This window comes from Ischnura elegans, chromosome 11, assembly GCF_921293095.1.
Source record: "Ischnura elegans chromosome 11, ioIscEleg1.1, whole genome shotgun sequence".
NCBI lineage: Eukaryota > Metazoa > Arthropoda > Insecta > Odonata > Coenagrionidae > Ischnura > Ischnura elegans.
Genome location: NC_060256.1, coordinates 37,141,614 through 37,146,228, shown reverse-complemented (window position 1 = coordinate 37,146,228; position 4,615 = coordinate 37,141,614). Strand labels below are relative to the sequence as shown.

General features: G+C 36.6%; 1 long non-coding RNA gene across 1 annotated transcript; it reads right to left on the bottom strand.

Annotated features, from left to right (window-relative positions):
* Nucleotides 1-992: 992 nt before the first annotated feature.
* On the bottom strand, nucleotides 993-3,885 carry LOC124168302. Its single transcript, XR_006866899.1, has 2 exons — nucleotides 3,755-3,885; nucleotides 993-2,917 (listed from the first exon to the last, which is right to left on the bottom strand). It is a non-coding gene; the product is annotated as an uncharacterized LOC124168302 (long non-coding RNA).
* Nucleotides 3,886-4,615: the final 730 nt, after the last annotated feature.

Genomic DNA, 4,615 nt, shown 5'->3' with positions numbered 1-4,615 from the left:
GGCCCTTTCAAAGTACCCATTTCATATTTGTAGGGACATACATACAATGGTATGCATAAATAATCATTAATAATGCATGGGTGATAATAATAATTATGCCAAAAAATTGGATTTTAGCAATGTAATTTCAAGAAATAAATAAAATTAAACAGTTCTATTTTAAAATTATAAATATTTGAACTAACCTTAGCAGAATCACTTTTAATTAAAAAATGGAGTGGTAATCAGCCAGATAATGAAACATGACTTTCTGATGGAAGGGCTGATAGAAGGAAGGAATTACAGAGTAAGGTAATGGAAGGCCTACCCCTGTTATTCATATTCTGAATTGGCTATTAATATCTTACAACATGGAGCAAGTAATCAAGAATGTAAATAAGGAATTCTATGTCAGCAATGGAACACTAGTACATAGGAGAATCAAGTCCGCAGGCATACTCAATCAACCTTCATATTCAGTGACGATTGATATATGTGACTGATACTACTTAAAATATAAAATGGAAGTTTTAAAAACTTTGATCCTCTAAAGGCAGTAATGCCTTGAGTAAGCAGTGAAATGACTAATTAGTGGAATTGTTCAAGCATACTACTTGATTAGTACTAAATTATTTTCACTCATGGGTGGTATGAATAAACGTCTTTTACAATTTTACATGAAAGCAACTATAAAATTGATAAAGCAGCAATGATTGACCTGGAGGCAGTAATAACTTACACGTTAACATAAATATTACTCACTTAATTTGCTAAACGAAAGTTTTTCCAACCATTAGTTCGTGTTACCTTCACCAACATGTTAAAATTATCCAAAAAATTGCTTCATTTTGAACCTCATACTGCACGTTTGATGTTGACCACTCACTGTATGAAAAGAATGCATACTACATTACATCTTGCCTTTACTTATGTCACCATTTTACCTGAAAAGATTGAAAGAAAGATATACATATATAGGGATTGGGAAATGCAGCTAAATAACATTATACAGGTTCAATTGAATTTAGCTTTATTAAATGAAAATTAAACACATTTACAAAAACAAGAGAAATTTACTAAGGAAGAACAAAGTTGTTGGCTGGCACTGAAATTAAAATCACAAAACACATTTCCGATAGCAAGAAGACGATGCAAAATCTAATGCAAATAAGGCAAAATTGCTAGTTGGATGTGCAGAATTAGATGAGGAAGAGATGGGATATGGCTTATGAAAGGCAGGAGTAATGAAGGCGGGGAAAAGCCATGCAGGTGCAGAAGTTCTCATTCCAGTTACAGAGAGGGCACCATCACCACAGGAAATGGTTCAGGTTAAGGCATAGAAGCAGGCAGCAGAGTTATGGCATCTTTCATGACATCGAGGTATCCAGCAGCCCAGGAGAGAGAAGCAGGAGCAGGAGCTGACCAATGTCAAGGAAGAGGAGGAATTCATAGAGGAGTACCTGAAAGCTTGCAAAGAAGTGGCATATAAGTATATGATACATATAAACTCCATGCAATAATACAGGCATAATTAGGTCTCTCAAAGCATGCATTATACCTTAATATCCATATGCAAACACAATGATCATTCACATGCTTTTAATATCTTCATTTGTAATAATTCATTTCAGAGAGCATTGCATGGATTCAATTTTATCACACTGGGTTTCAAAATTGAAAGCCTTCATAAACTGAGCCTAAGGCTAGTACCAGTATTTTAAGTTTGAATTCCCATCACTAATTTGCCTATTCTGCAGAGGCTCAAACTGAAACGTGCATCAAACTTCTAACTACATTTATTTTGTTTTCATTATCCCTAAAATTAGGTAATTGCAATGAATATATTTTCCCTGAATAACCTTTGGCAGATAATCTTTTGCTAATGACTTAAAAAACATCAAGATAATGGAGAATTTTAAAATGAAAGCACAAGCAACACCAAGCAAAATATATCATAACAAATACCACACGCTTCAACTTCGCCTCCTCTGTTTGAAGCTGTATGCCTTGGATACACTTCTTAAATTCCTCCTCCATATGGACGATGTTTCCAGCAGCCTTGGCATTGGCAAGTTCCTGCTCCTTAATAGCACAAGCAATCTCCGCTTCCCTCTTCCGGATCCGCTGGATGGCATCCTACTTTTCATTGTAAGATGCCATGAGTCCCAGCCTAGCCTCCATCTCCTTCTCAATGGCCGCTTCCCTGATTAATTATGCCCTTTTTGTACTGCAAGAAGTCCCTGCAGATTGCATCCTCGGAGTGTATGCTTCCTCTCGATGGTGGTCATTTAACTCAGAGGAAAAATAAGAAAGTATAACGTTGATTAATGAAAATCATGTGACATAATTCCTGGAAATAGCATCAAGTAACTCAACTTAACTTCAACCATGATGATTATATTGGATATGCAATGAAATTTTATAAAGGTCACAGAAAAATAACCACACAATACACAAAGGCTAGTATGATGCAGGTCAATTTCTCTTTAACGAAGTTGTATTCCTTTAAGCACAATCATGGTACTGTACACATTTTATATTTTTTGACTGACAGATGCAACATGATAATATTTTAATTGATAATAATCTCAGTGCAACACTAAGGAATTCCCTTTAATGATGATAGGAACATACCCGTTTTTTTAATCAACTTGCCTGATATCTCAGAAATGTTGAGAGGAAGCAAACAATCCAAGGTCCCATCCCTACCCACCGGGGAAACGCTAGGGACCGCCAACGCATCAGAGTCCCCAGCATTCGCCGGAGAGTAGGAGACGGACGGCGAGGCTATTTCCATCTCTGGTGGCAAATCTTCCTTACTGGTGGGTGTCATTGGTCCGCCACCACTCTTCATCATCTCCTGCCTTTCATTCGCCAGCTCTTCCCGTTTCCTCATCTTGATATTATCGCAACTCTTCCTCAATTGCTTGGCGGTACGCTGTGAGATAGAAAAATTATCCGTTACATTGAGATTTACGACAAAATATATCACTGGACTTGTAACCAAACCAAAAATAAATATCCATCACTACAGCCACAATTGATAATGCTACACGTACACTACGTATATTCACGAATTTATTTACTTTGCCACTAAATAACAATTACAGCAACTCCGCCACCATTGCGGAGTCGTTTTAATTGTTACCCCTACCCCGCCGCTACAAGCCGAAACCAAAAGCTTCACAATAATAATTCCATTAACATTCCATTAACTTGGAATTATTGTTGTGAAGCTTTTGATTTCGGCGCAGGAAAATAAGATTTACTTGTATCGCATGGCACGAATCACGTCTAATCTTGTATTGGAAATGAAGGGAAATACGTTTCGTGGAAAATCTCTGGCCGCGACATAATCACGAAGGTTTTTTGCAATCTACCACCAAAGTGCACTTTATGAGGATTTCAGCAAAGAATTTAAAAAAAAGTTATAGCTTTTCACCGGTTTTTAAACCCCAAAACCAATGAACTAGCTACGAACCTAGAATGAGCTACGTCGATGTTACCAACAGACTTACACGAGTTATGTTAGATTTTTGTTGAAAATGAGCAAGTTGTCTCGCGAACTGCCGAGCATGGATAGTCGCAATCGCAGAATGGCTCTTCATGAAAATGTCTCCGAATTTATAGATAGTTTTAAAATTATGACTTTGATAAATAGTTAGCGATCAGTCAGCAACCATTTTTCATAATTAATTGTCCATTGAAACAAAAATCTTTTCAACTATCAGACAATGCATTTATCACCATCATACTTCCAAACAAACATACTTACCTTCCGAACAAATTCGTTCGAATTAAATTCGTCCTGCACATTCAACTAGGCTCTCGCCTTCTTCGCCTTCCATAATGCATCCGTCTTCTTGCTTTCCAACACCTCCCGACGCTAGTTATATCGCCAATCAACAACTTCGTCTCTTCCCTTGTAAGCCTGTCCATCTTGTTGTCCTCCAGTTTTATTAATAAAAGCGATCTTCTTTTTGTTGATGCGTTCTTGCCGCAATGAACTGTGGGCAGCAAACGTCACACAAAGCATGACGTAGATATGAGAATTTCAGCGATCAACTCAACACCCACTACTTCGAAGAGGAAGAGTTTGGTGTTGCTGTAGGAACGTTCTTGACTGCGAATAGTAGGTGGAGATACAACTCTTTCTCATCCCACTCCGGCGATAAGAGTATTGTTTAAAAATACGGCCCTTAGGGCCAGAAAAAAATGCTGATTATCCAGAAAAAATAAAAAAATGAACACTATTAAAAACAGAACAAAATGCATTAAAATATAAAAGTCCATTAATCACTTGGAGAATTAAATGTCGGCGCTAATAATATTTAATGGAAATGATGTAGAATAGCCTGATTGGTGAATAAGTATAGGCTCGCAATATTAATATCTGTATCTTATCAGCACCATTGCTTTATTTTTCGAGTGATGCAAAGCCATTTTACACTTAACGTAGCGTTTTATACTGTTTTTTTTTAATAAAACGTGTTTTTTTTATCTTTTTTTTAATTGTATTTTTACTTTCTCTCTTCAATGGTGAATCATGTAGGTAATCGAGTTGTTAAATAAAGTTCTGCCAAAAATTATAAGTTTCACTAGGTATCCCTTGAGAAAACTCAAAACTACATTTCCA